General features: G+C 39.1%; 1 long non-coding RNA gene and 1 other non-coding gene across 2 annotated transcripts in view; both read right to left on the bottom strand.

The window, feature by feature from the left end:
* Nucleotides 1-2,066: 2,066 nt before the first annotated feature.
* On the bottom strand, nt 2,067-2,173 carry LOC116667861. Its single transcript, XR_004324915.1, has one exon. It is a non-coding gene; the product is annotated as a U6 spliceosomal RNA (small nuclear RNA).
* Nucleotides 2,174-4,208: 2,035 nt separating this feature from the next.
* LOC116667737 overlaps nt 4,209-13,907 on the bottom strand; it is a 73,109-nt gene continuing 63,410 nt past the window's right edge. Inside the window, exons 6-7 of the long non-coding RNA XR_004324760.1 lie at nt 13,157-13,456; nt 4,209-6,591 (exon numbers count right to left, since the gene is read on the bottom strand). This is a non-coding gene — a long non-coding RNA (uncharacterized LOC116667737). The remainder of the gene's footprint in view (nt 6,592-13,156; nt 13,457-13,907) is intronic.

Raw genomic sequence — 13,907 nt, 5'->3', positions numbered from 1 at the left:
TTTAAGCAGCAAACACCTGCAGTAGCTGGGGTCTTTCTGGATGGTGGGTGAAGCTCCCAAAGAATCATTCATCCAAGTGAAGTGAAAGATTAATACATTCAACAGCTGACAGCAACACAACCCACTTTATCTGAGGCCAAACATTTACAGCTAATGCACTTTACAGGCTACAATGAATGCCTTAAAAAGATGCCTCCAAGAAGGGGTAGAGGGTCCAAAGAGAGAACTCATTACCCGATGAGCATTTGCTTGTGATGCACGAGTACTGGTCCACGTTTTTTTGCACATGGTATTTTATTTAAACAAACTGAAAAAAAAAAAAAACACTGATGTGTAATTTGTGGGCAAAATTAATTTCTAGGATTTTTTTCTATGTCGGTACTCATTTATGTGCACAATGATAAATGAAAAGAAAGTTCATGGAATAATTGTTTGGAATAATGAAAAATTAGAATCATTTGAAATGTTGATTGTTAAACAAAAACTCAAATTACAATACCGCCACACTCTGGAGTGATTTGCAGCTGATAAAAGAATCTAAAGTGTCCCTAGATGGATTGGAGTGGAAAGACACCCAAGTTATCAAAGGGAAAAACACTGCAGAATGGTGTGTGTTTGTTTATACCAAAATTTAAAATGAAGAAATATGCTTATAAAATGCATAGAAAATCATCCAGAAGGATTTATGCCAAAAAAAATTACTGGTGATTACTTTAGGGAGGAGCAATTAGAGAAATGAGAAAGGGGAGGAGTCAGGGAGAGAGAGAGAGGATATTTTACTTTTTTCCTATTTATGTTTCCTATTTATACACTCAAGATTTGCTTGAATCTTTCACAGTGATCTTGTTTGTATTAGTTGAAAAGTTTTTAGAAACTTTGAGGTATTGAATTACTTAGGAAACAGATTTGGAATGAGCTCCATCGCTGATGTTGGGCATTTACTTCATCTTTCTATCAGTTTCCCCAGCCATAAAATAATAACTTTACTACTTCATGGCATGGTAGCAGGAGATGTTCTGTGTAAAATTTTTAGTCCACCGCCTGATTATAACAAAATTTATTTCTATAGGTTATAACTATTGCTGTGTAATAAAGCATGCCAAATTCAGGGTTTCAAAATAGCAAGATTTATTATTAGTCATGCAAAGTACAGCTTTTCTGATAGAAACTAATATAGCTGTGTCAGAGAAAGACTGATATAAACTGCACTTGGCTGGGCTGCTCTGCTGAGGTCAACTCTGCTCCACACACCCCTCCTCCTCTTTGGACCAATGGGATAATCAGGGCATGTCCTTCTCATGGTGATGGCAGAAGTACAAACAGCACGAGCATGCAAAGTCTGTTAATGCCTTAGACTGAGAACTGACACATTGCCACTTCTACTTCATTCTATTGGCCAAGTAAGTCACATGACCAAGCCCAAAGTAAAGGGGTATGAAAATATACTATGCTAAGCGTGATCAGTAATTCCCAGTTGCCTAAGACTAAGGTGCTTCCCCAGGATACAGTAATTTTCATGTGAGAACCAGGAAAGTCCCAGGTAAACCAGGACCAGTTGGTCACTCAATACCTCTCTAGTAGGATGATCTTCAAAGTCACCCAGCAAAGAGCATAGTATAGGTACACAGCGAAGAATTGGGGCCAATGATGCAATTTACTACACCTTTAATAACATTATTCTTTCCAACAACTAAGAAGACAGGCAAATAATAGGTAGTCAAAATTATTTTTGGTAGATTGGTTTTAGGTTGACCAAATAAAACCAGATCCTCCCAAAGTCTCCATAAACAGAATATTTCTCACAATAGTCTCCTCAAATAAAATTGAAGATATTTTGGTAGCAAGGGGTTATGTAATCAGATAGCTGATTAGGCTAGATTTTCAAAGCGAAGCTTAAGATGCTTTCAATCCATCCTTTTTTTTTTTTTAAATTGAAGTGTAGTCGATTTACAATGTTGCATTACTTTCTGGTTACAGCATAGTTCAGTTAGACACATACACATACACACACACATATATATATTCCTTTTCACATTCTTTTTCATTATAAGCCATTACAAGGTTTTAAAAATATGGACCACTTTGTGAATTTACGTGTCATCCTTACACAGGGGCCATGCTAATCTTCTCTGTACCGTTCCAGTGTTAGTATAGGTGCTGCCAAAGCGAGCTCTCAATCCATTTCTAACTTAATTTGACAGAGAATAAGATGAGTCTCTGTAAGACCAATGAGACTCCCTCATATCAAACTTTTTTTCTTCTCGGGAGAATGCTTATAACAGACTCTTAGCAAGGAAATGTTGCTTGACTTTTAATCGTAAGTTTGTGCATGAACATTAATATTGATTTAGTTCCCCCGGCTTCACTGATCCTTTCCCCAAAACCCATAGTGTGTGGTTGTTCAGAGGTTAAGTCCATAGAGCAGCAGGGAGCTCTGCTCTGCCTGCTGCTTCCTGACCCCCGCCACTTCCCTCTTCCTGTCTAGACTGTCTATTTCTCATCTGAAGACAGACCCTTACTGGATAAACTCAGTACTCAGGCACAAATCACAGTGAATGATCTCTCTCTCTTCACAACCATTTTCTTTATCTGAAACATGCCAAAAAGGGAGGCCTCTTAAAGCTCTCAGGCATTCTGGTTTTCAAATCTTAAAAAAAATAATTCTTTAAGGAAAAGCAGGGTTCTAGACATTTCTGTTGGGAATGGGCTGTTAAAATGCTTCAGGGTTCATTTTTGTATGGATTTGGAGACTGACATAAAAATATTAATTTGCTAATTCAAACATGTTCAGCTGAGACAGCTGGGAGCTGACCGTCAAAAGCATTGGCAAGTCAACTTGTAAGTGTTTTGCAACTTTGGAGAAAGTCAGTGTTAGAGTTTAAGTGCCTCTGGGGCAGGCATCTGGCCACTAAGCTCTTCACAAATTCCAATCCAGGTGTCAATACAAGTGAATTAAACTGCTTACAGCACTTTTAATGATGAGCAACATGATGTTTAGATAGATGACCTTTAATTATAATCCATAATTTTAAAGGGACCCAATCATCAGCTTTATTATGCTCTACCCAGATTAAGTAAGTGGACTTAACTAAATAATAAATGCCTTTCTAGCTGCCCATCCTCCCTCACAAATGGACACTTCACCTCTCTCTGACATTCCACAGCCTAGAGTTCTGAACAGACCACCTGCTCTAAAAGACCTAGAAGCAATTTAATCTAAAGATTTAAGAGGCTGTTAACCACCTGGGGCTGATAAGACACTGACAGCATCTCTGTCTTGCCTAAGATTCCAGCACCGCCGAGCACCCGGGCCATTCCCAGCTCATGCGTAATACGGGCAAGCTGACCCCCGAGTTGGGTTTCTTCTTAGTCCTTTTGATCTGTTTTCTTTCTTGTTTTCATTTGATGAGACAGGTGTTCAAGAAGTATATCATTCCAGGAAGATGTAAAAAGGCGTGGGGTAAACGATAATCAGCAGTTTGGCTCCCCCCAGTCTTTCCCTAAATGATCTCAGATGGCATTATGACCATAACAATAAGCCAGAATGCTGAGCTTACCAGTTAACCACGACATTCTCTGAGCAGGGTGGACCAACCAGCATTTTATTAGAGCAGGCTGACGAATAAAGAGGAATAAGACAAAGTGATGATGTTCTCTCAGCATTTCAAATCATCAAGGGAATTTTTAAAATTCAAGACAAACACGTACCTTGAATTGAAAGCTACTCAGGGGATAGGAAATAAGGAAGAATCTATTATGCCATAGAAACATTCTCCAGAGATCTGGGGCAATTTTTTTTCCCCTTAACATGAGCTGTTGATTAATGACTTGGGGAAAAAGAATGTTTAGGGAGTTAGAGACTTGTAATTTAATTTCCTTCTGAGAGTAAAAAGTGTAGAAGGAGGGAGATCCGCCTGAGTAATTAGAGTTAGAAGATTTAAGTCCAGGAAAAACAGAGGAAATGAAATTAAGTTAGGGATTCTTACAGAAAGAGATGGAAGCATGTAATATAAAGTCTTCATAGAGATGAAAATGATAACTAACAGTTTCTAAGGGCTAATTCTGTGCTAGGAACTTCCCATCTTAATTCTGTTCTCTAGGGCAGGCACTACCACATAGTCCATCAATTCTAAAATAAATGCATACAGAGATAGATTTTATATATTTAAATTTAATATACACATATAATATCATATATATAGCTCATATGTGCCATAATATCACATAGATAGATTGATAGGTAGGTAGATAAACACATATATATGGAACATTTTAGCACAGAATTGATGTCACCTTACAATCACCATAGACCAGAGGGCAGACATGATGTAATTCTATCATTGTCTGTGAATGTGTAAACTCATAATACTGTCACTTCAGTTTGACTTATGCACATTATTGGCACTGCATATGTTGGGTTTAATTGCTGTTTAAAAATCTTTTACACTATGATCCAGTATTTAAACTAAGGATTATTTTACAAGCAGAACCAGCATAAAAACTGAGTAAGAAATTAGATTAAATTTTGTGTTTGTAAAGCAAGTATTCATCATAGGAAATAAAGACTCTGAGTCTATATTTTCTTACAAAGCAACAACCAGCGTTGGTGGTGTAGTGGTGAGCATAGCTGCCTTTCAAAGCAATAATCAAATGTTTTATGGGACCCTAAGAAATGAAGCTACCAACGAATAGATGAAGCTGTGATTTTTCTTACTGAGATTTATGCAAAATAATTTTCTATTATATGCCAAGCAATGCAAATGAAGGCCGGACAAATGACCAAATCCCCAAGAATAGCTTAAAGACAATTCCACACTTGGAGAGCCTAGTTTGACTGACTCATACATGATTAGCAGATTTGTTTTCTAATTTTCTTATTGGTACAGAAAATCATGGTATGTCTTTTGTCTATGGCACTTAGATTCAATTAACTATTCAATTAACATCTTTTCTACAGATAAGAATTGAGAGGCTCAGATAAATTAAATTACTTGCTCCAAAGCCCACAGGAGGCAAGTTCATAAAGATATCCTTTAGAATGAGGTTGGTCTGATTCTGGAACTTACAGTCTTAACCATTAGGATAAATTACTTCCCAAATCAGGGGAAGTAGATGGTTCTTTGAAAAATTATCAGGTCATGGCAATTCTCTGCTCAATAAATACTCATCTCACAGTAAAAGTCAAGAAGTCCTTTTACCCTACCAGATGAACCTCAGGGCATCTTTGGTCCTCCCCCCTCCACCTACTACCACCTCTCTATCTCATCTCCTACTGCTCCCCTCCTTCACTCTGCTCCACTTCCACTGGCTCCTTGCTTTCCCCTTGCTATACTAGCAAGCCGCTGCCACTTCCAATATGCTTCTACCTCAGGGCCTTTGCACTTGCTGTTCTCACTACTTGGACTACTTCCCCACCACCCTATATAAAATAGAAGTACCCCACCCCATCCCAGACCCTCTCTATCCCCTTTAATGTGTTTTGTTCTCTCCATAGCATATTACTATGTGAAATATTATATATGCCTTTGTTCACGTGCTAATTGCTTGCAACAATGTAAGTTCAGAGGGCAGGGGCTTTGTTTTGCACATTTCTGCATCTGTATGGAGAGTGGGTATCTGATAAATAAATGAAAAAATAAATCTTCCTCTGACAATGTTAGAGGATGACTATCTTTACTTTCTGTTTTGTCGATTTCAGAAAATTATCTTAAATTGGCAGCTATGCATTATTATTACTTAATAAATCAGTATTTCTGTTTTTCACTCTACTGGGGGCTTAATAAGGAGTTATGATTTTGTAGTAGAATGTTTACAAATGCAGATTCCAGAGCCAGAGGACCTGGATTTTAATGTTGGCTTTACCAACTTGCCTATGTGACGTCATGAAAGTTACTCAACTCCTCAGAGTCTTAGTTTCCTCATCTGTAAAATGGAGACAATAATAGGACTGATTTCTAAGGATTCTAAAAAGGACTAAATTAAGTAATACACGTACATGGCCTGAGTCATGCTAAGTATTCAATGAAATATTTATTTTGATTGGCAAATTATTCCAGCTTATCTAACAAGAATTGATAAGATGATTCTCAATCAGGGGAAGTTTTTCCCCCAAGAGACATTTGGCAATGCTGAGGATGATTTTGGTTATCACAGCTGGGATGCTACTAGTATCTAGTAGGTAAGAAATCAGGGATGTGGCAAACATCTTACAATGCAGAGGGCCCCTTCCCAACAAAGAATTATCGACCAAAATGTCAATAATGTCACTGAGGTGAAACCCTCAGAGAGAGAGAACATTTGTTTCAACATACTACAAACTCCAATATTTCAGAAGAAGTAAGAAATTTAAAGGGGGACTTTTTTTTTTTAAGCTACCACCACTCCTTCTGTCATTCCTGTAAAATCAGCTTAGTGATAAAAATTCACACTTAACATTGTGCCACTCTAGGCCTGGCCTTAAATGTCTTCTTACTGTTGCCCTTTAGAATTCATGGCCGAGTACATGCAGGTGCTGCTGTCCAGACCCCAGAATTCTCAGGCAATTTTCCTTGGAGAGTCTTGTGTTGGTTATCTCAGTTCTGGATCAGACCACTAGAGGGTAGAGAAACACCATCAATCATGCAGCTTTTAGGTGCCAGACTCGGTTTTCAGTCGTGTAAATCTTATAAAATTCTAAATTCTTCCTGGCCCCTAAGATAAAAACTACCCAGAATATATTTATTAAGCACCTCAATAGACACACAGTTTAAAAGACTGGATTCAACCATTTCACTCTGTCCTCAGCCCCAAACTGTGAAGTATTGTAGTAATTTAATTCAATGTCCTATGTTAAATGGAAATGTAATAAATAACCTCTGGTGGTATTGTGATGAGTATGAGACTATTATGATGCTATTATGATAATATTTTATGACTATATTGGTAAAATTCCCTTTGATGAAGATTTGGTTATACTATGAGTTAAATCATATCAAATGTTTACAAATGCAGATTCCAGAGCCAGAGGACCTGGATTTTAATGTTGGCTTTACCAACTTGCCTATGTGACGTCATGAAAGTTACTCAACTCCTCAGAGTCTTAGTTTCCTCATCTGTAAAATGGAGACAATAATAGGACTGATTTCTAAGGATTCTAAAAAGGACTAAATTAAGTAATACACGTACATGGCCTGAGTCATGCTAAGTATTCAATGAAATATTTATTTTGATTGGCAAATTATTCCAGCTTATCTAACAAGAATTGATAAGATGATTCTCAATCAGGGGAAGTTTTATATGATCTTATATTTATCTTTATATTTATATGATCTTACTGACCAGGAATTGAGCAAAAGCTATGCAGGAAGTGGAACCTAACTATGAACTCCTAGTTGGAATAAATAGCATTATTGTGCTGAACCTGAGCCAAACACAAACCAACACATTAATGATTATTGTCCTAAAAATAATACATAAGGACAAACCTGAAGGACTGAAATAATATTATGACATCACAAAATACTTCAATATTTCTCAATTTCACACATTCAGGGTTAGAATAGAGGCACTGAGGAAAAAAACCAGAAAGGTTGTAAAAAACTTTAGGAAGAAAAGATTAAAGAATTATTTTAAAGAACAGAGTCCCCAGCTGTTTCTCCTTTCAACTAAAGATTAACAGAAGTGTGGATACAAATATTGCACAAGTGATTCCTAAACGTGTTCTTGTAGTATCCCAAGCTGTTCATAATTATCTCTAAAGAGATTGTGAAATTCTGGGCAAAAATAATTTTAATTTTCTTTGACTTACACACCCATGCACACATACAAGCATAGATAAACATAAATGCCATGTATTTTGACACAGAGCTGAAGAGCTAAAAGATCCTGTCAAATCCAGTAATTAAGAATAGGGATCAAGGATTCAGAAATGTTTAAGTATCACCCTAGAAAACGTCAGGCTTTAGAAGTCTGTGTAGAACAGTGGTTAACTACAGAGGTCTGATAACAGACTATTTGGGTTTGAAATCTGCCTCTACTGGTTGATTGTTTTTTTCTTTTTTATGGAGGTATAGTTGATGTACAGTATTATGTAAATTTCAGATGTACAACCTAATGATTCACAATTTTTAAAGGTTATATTCCATTTACAATTATTATAAAATATTGGTTATATTCCCCGTGCTGTACCATATATCCTTGTAGCTTATTTATTTTATACATAGCAGTTTGTACCTCTTGGTACCGTGTCCCTATCTTGTCGCTCTCTTCTCTCTCTCCACTACTGCCACCCCTCAAGCCAGACACAAGAGTAATTATAATCTATAACAGAAAAAGCCTCTAAAAACCTTGTGAGGCACCCTTTTAAAAGGTCAAGTGAAGTAGTGGGAACACCTACTTTTTCCTTTTATCAGGTTCTAGAAAGATTTACTGGATGCTGAACTTTTTTTTTTTTTCTGTCTGTTAACAACTGGTTATCATTAACTTGTGATAAGACCAGATCCAGGAGGGAATGTATCCAGGAAGCGGGGAATCTAAGGAAAGGAAGAATGTAGGGTAAACGCAGAATCAAAATCTTACCATGTCAGCACTGAAACATGATGACATGACATTTCCATGGCAACACGACCTCCATGTCAGAGTACATGGATTCCAGGGTGGAGAGCACACCGCCCCCCCACCCCCCACCCCAGCACTTCATTCAACTTCAGTTTCATTTCATTCAGAAAAGTCTTCATTTGGGAAAGTCAGTTCCAAAACATAGAAAAGCCAAAATGTCAGATGCTCAACGTAGTAAGGTATAATTCCATTAGCGAAAACTCACTAACCCGTACCACAACCAGCCATATAATGCATCAGTATATTATGTATTCCGTCATAGCAAGACCACGTTGCTCAGAAATAAAAAATATGCATGAAACTGAAAATGAGTACAATGATGTCTGTATTAATATTATCCTCTTTATTTTTACTGGATAAAGCCTCTCTAGGTGAAAAATGCCTTTAAGTATTTTTTTACACCACAGAGCATAATTGTGAAGTGACCAGACTCTAGAAACAGGTGGGCTGGGTTCCTGGCCTTGCCACTTATTGTATAACCTTAGTCAAAATACCTAACTCTCCATGCCTCAGTCTTCTCATTTGTAGAGTAAGAACAAGGATAGTTCAGACCTCTTAGGATCTTTGTAAGAATTAAATGTGTTAATATACACAAAGTACTCAGTGCCTAGCACATTACAAACACTGTATAGGTGTTTGTCATAATAAAAATAATTATTATAAATTATAATGATCTGATAAAAGAGAAAATTTCATACTGTCTTTAGATGCTCAGTTTTTATTCTGATTAAATTTGAGAAGTCCTATTTGCCATGCTTTAAACATTAAAAAAAGTATACTATTATTATATGCAATGGCTACATGAGTAAAAAGGACTTTAAAAGAAGGGAAAAGTTAGTTCAATTAGGGTTTTCAATTTTTCTTCATTTTTTTTTTTTTTGTTTTGGGGCACTGTGCAAAGCATTCTGCTACATCCAATTACAGTTCAGGACGACCCCTAGTGAATGAATGAATGATGAACAGAGCAGTTTCATGACCAACCAGCAGCCAGGCCCATTCATTCTAATTGTGGGACTGGATCGGAAATTACTTAGCAACCACTTGAGTAAATGATGGGGAAGGCTCTGCAAAGCAGTTTCATAATTGTAATCAAGCAAACATCATTAAAGACTTTCTCCTGACCGTATTTCCTGAGCTTTGCTTATCTGCAAGTCATCAGAATAAACAGATCCAATTAAAGAAAACAGAGACATACTCCTCAGATCATAGATGTCCAGAAACATGTGGTTTCAAAGCCCTGGGAGGAATGCTTGATGGATCCTTTGGCTCATGTGAGGACAAATACAATATTACATGTGCTGTAATGTTTTGGATGGTAAATCTTTACCAGGACATAAGATTAATGTCTTGTACGATCATATTTAATCTCTGGGTAGGACTGCCACTTAAATATTTCTTCTCTATGCCACTCATTGACACAGTTCTAGCTCCTTTCTATCATCTGCATCAAATCTTCTAAGAGCCTAGAGTCAGAAGACTCTGAGAAGCTGAGTTCAGCCTTCCAGGGATTTTCCTATTGGTGCTCATGGACTGTAGCATGAACACTTCAAGCTGAAAATTCCAACTCCCCTCAGGGCAGTTCATCTACTGGATACACCTTTGTAGAATACCTACTATGTTACATATATTGGGCTTTGTGTTAGGAATACAACATTAGATAAAATTAAGTTTTTGATTGCAAGAAGCACATTATCTGCTGGAAGAGAGGTGTGAGAAAACACATAGTGACAAAGCAGTGTGAAGTAGTCCTATAGGAGTAAGTACAGTGCGCTGTGTTTGTGTAATAATCATTAAAAGAGTTTCTATCAGGCACTGTTCTAAAATTCTACATGCAGTAACTCTTACACCCATATGATAGTCTTGCAAGTAAACTGAGGTGCTGATAGGTTGAATCACTTACTCAGAGTCACATGGTGAGTGTTTCGGTCAGTTTAGTTGGAACATGAACCCTACCCTGGGAGAATTAAGAAGACTTCTCTTCGAGGAAGGAGGAGGAATATGAGGACACCTGAGAGCTGAATTTGGGTCAATTAGACAAAGTAGAGGAAAGAGCATCCTAGGCAGAAGGGAAAAATGTGTACCAACATCAGCCTCGGACCCAGCACTGGGACCTGGTGCTCTAGCTGCTCCTCCAGCTCAGTCCCTTCCTGTGCTTACAGAGTCTGCAGGGCCAAGGGCTTCTGCCCACCCAGAACCCATTCCCACACTTTCCATTCTAGACAATGCTCTAGAAACCAGGACCCCAGAAGTCCTTGCCCCAGTGGCTCCAGGCCCCCTTGCAGAACCTGTGTGGCTTCTGTCCTCCTAAGAGAGGGCCACATTTGCTTATGTGCTCGTTGCTAGGGAATGGTCATTTGCAGGGGGTGTGGACGGCGCCTGGTTGTGCAGGCTGGGTTGTCCAAAAACTCACGTGCAAAACATGTCGTGCAGGACAGATCAAGGTGGGAAGAGAAGGCTGGTGGGCTGGATGCTGAGTGCTCTCCTGCTCTGTGTCATTCTGATGTGGAACTCTGAAGAGTCTGAGAATTCAAAATCTAAACATAGCTTTCTAGGTAGTTATAAAGGCATTTTTGTCAAAGGTGGAGAATAGAACACATTTTATGTAACGTGGTGGAAGCTTAATCTACCCATTTGAAGAATTTAGAAATATGGCCTGTGACCTCCATCTGTACTCAAGTTCTGGGCCCTACAAATGCTAGAGGTAAACTTCCTGTGTGTGAGGGATGAAGATGAGAGAGAGCAGAGGTTGCCTGGGAAACTAAAAGTAGCTTGGCAAAGCTCAATCCTGGAATGGGAATCAAATAGCTCAGGGATGTTTTGCCTGCCTAGTGACTTGAAGTTAATTTGGAAGGCTGCAGAGATCATTGCAGAGTTTAAGCTGGAGAGTAAGCCAGCATTGGGTTTGGAGCACTCACATCACACGGGTCAGTCTGCTCTGTCTCCAAAGGAAACACACGATGATGTTTTTATTCTTGCTTCTTCCCTTTGCCTCTATCCAGCAGCAGGAAAGAAAAAGAATGGCAATGTGTTATGGCGATAGGAGTCCAAATAGGAAAGTGTGGTGTAGTTAGAAGAACAAACATATGGGAGAAAAAATACAGCAATCTGATGGTCTTACCTGACCTACTCAGTTGGAGAGAGCTTGAAATCACATATTCAGAGAGGCCAGGCAATCAAGACAAAGCCCAAGATCCCACAGACATCAAGGACAGGATGTCTGGGAATGAGTCAAGGGCAAGGATCAGAGCCAGGTAGGTAAATCAAAGAACTAACATAGACCTAATGCACATAAAAGATACAGAGTCCTTGGAATGAGGCTTGCTTCACCCCTGGAGTGCAGCAGGGGACTCCCTGTTCTTGATTGACTCCCCAGAGCAAGGCCAGTGGTGCTGGGTGGGGCTTCAGATTAACAGGGTAGGTCTCTCATAGCATTGGCCACACAAGACTGCATCTAACCACAGTTGATGGACATTGACAAACAGAATCCTCCTTCAGTAGTTCTTATCAAATTTTATTGCCAAAAATAACCTAACTTCCTCATGGGGAATTATCCTTCCACCACCATATGTGATTTGGGGGAAAGCAAAAAACAACTCCAACTGAATTTCCATCAACAGGGCAGAACTTTGGATGACTGTCCCCATCCCACCTTACAACCAGGTGGTAATGATGTGACCTAAGTTCAGCCTATCAAGCACTCACCCCAAGACTTGAAAATGAGTCAAGACTGATAAGAGCTGCGGTGCAGATTGTTGCAGCAGCAGCCTCTGGGGTGTCAAGAATTACTGCTGTGATGGTAGCAGGAATGCTAGGGTAGGTTCTTGACCAGATTGATCCAAGACAATGACCTTGTAGATAGAAGATGCTGCCCACCCTTTCCCCAAGCCTCCTGTGAGCTCCCTTCATCCTGTCAATAAATCCCCAAAGGCTCCCATAGAACCAAAAAACTTCCCATCTATGCCATGAGCAGCTCTTGCCCCCAGACCAGCAAGGTAGTTTGAAACTCTGGAACTTGCTGCTCAAAATTATTTGTGAAGATACAGATTTTCAACCATAGTTTAAACTGGCCAACCAGTGGCTTCTCCATTTTTAGCAAAGTGCATTTAACACAATGCTACATTATGTTTCTAAGCTTTCTCCTCAAATTCTGGGGAAGGCTAATTGTGACAGTCCCACTTGGCTATCAGCTTACTCTGGGACAGTGGTCCCCAAAGGAAGAGGAGTTATTTTTTCATTTCCCTAGAGCCCCATGATTCCTGATACTCTGGTGAAGAGTGAGAGGATGCTGACAGGGCAGTCAATTTCCTGAGGCAGAGAGGGAAGCCTCCACTGGCCCTGCTCTCTGCACACAGGAATACTGACAAGCTTGAACAGGGAATACAAAGGAAGGGAGAAAAAATAATGCATGGGGGGTCTGGACCTTAGCTACTGGCTACCAATCACATTTGAGCAGATAGATTTTCATTAAAAATGTCATCTTGAAAATTAGAAAAGCATACACACACATATGCAACTAAACAGATGTTCCTATTCCTCCTCCTCTCCCTTGCAAAGTACTCACAGGAAACACATGTCTGTGTTGTCCTAAGTCCAGTTACTAATTAGCACGTTTCAGTAGCACATTTCACGGAGGATAGGGAGGATTTCAAAGGGATTCCTTCCTTTTAAGTTGAGACAGCTGGTGCTAATTACCAAGCAGGAAAAAAATGTGCAAACAGATCATTGAGAAGCCATCCATGGAACAGAAGGCTGAGGGGTCTTTTGGTCCTATGGTAGAACTCCTCTCCAGTGGCTGGAAGGGGCTGCATACTGTCTGCATCTTCACCTTAGCCCTAGGAAGCAGCTGTCCAGTTTCATCACCCTGCAAGGAGGTGGGAAACACAGTCCAAGAACATGAAGTCAAAGGTCATTTCACAGTATGCATGTAAATTATACAAGCCCAAGCACTTGTAGTAAACCATTTCCTTCTCAAAGATGCACGGCAAAATAGAAGCTAAGCATGGCCTTTACTCTTTCAAACAAACCCAAGGGGGTTTTCAATTCAAAATTCATCTTTATAATTGTGTTGCTATGAAAGAGGGTGATCCAGACACCCCAGAGGATGCCTGGTAAGGGAAAAAAAAATCCTGATTCTAAATCAGTCACACCTCTAATGAGAGGAACAGTAGACCAGAAATCAAGAGTTTTCTGATAATCATTGTGAGACTTTGGGAAAGTTAGTTTTTCTGAGCCTCGGGTTTTCATCTGTAAGATGGAAATAATGGGACCTAACACATGACTATATGTGAACATTCTGGAATATTATAAAAGGA

Source organism: Camelus ferus, chromosome 12 (genome assembly GCF_009834535.1).
Source record: "Camelus ferus isolate YT-003-E chromosome 12, BCGSAC_Cfer_1.0, whole genome shotgun sequence".
Taxonomy (NCBI): domain Eukaryota; kingdom Metazoa; phylum Chordata; class Mammalia; order Artiodactyla; family Camelidae; genus Camelus; species Camelus ferus.
The sequence above is the reverse complement of the archived record's forward strand: the minus strand, read 5'-3'. Positions and strand labels throughout refer to the sequence as shown.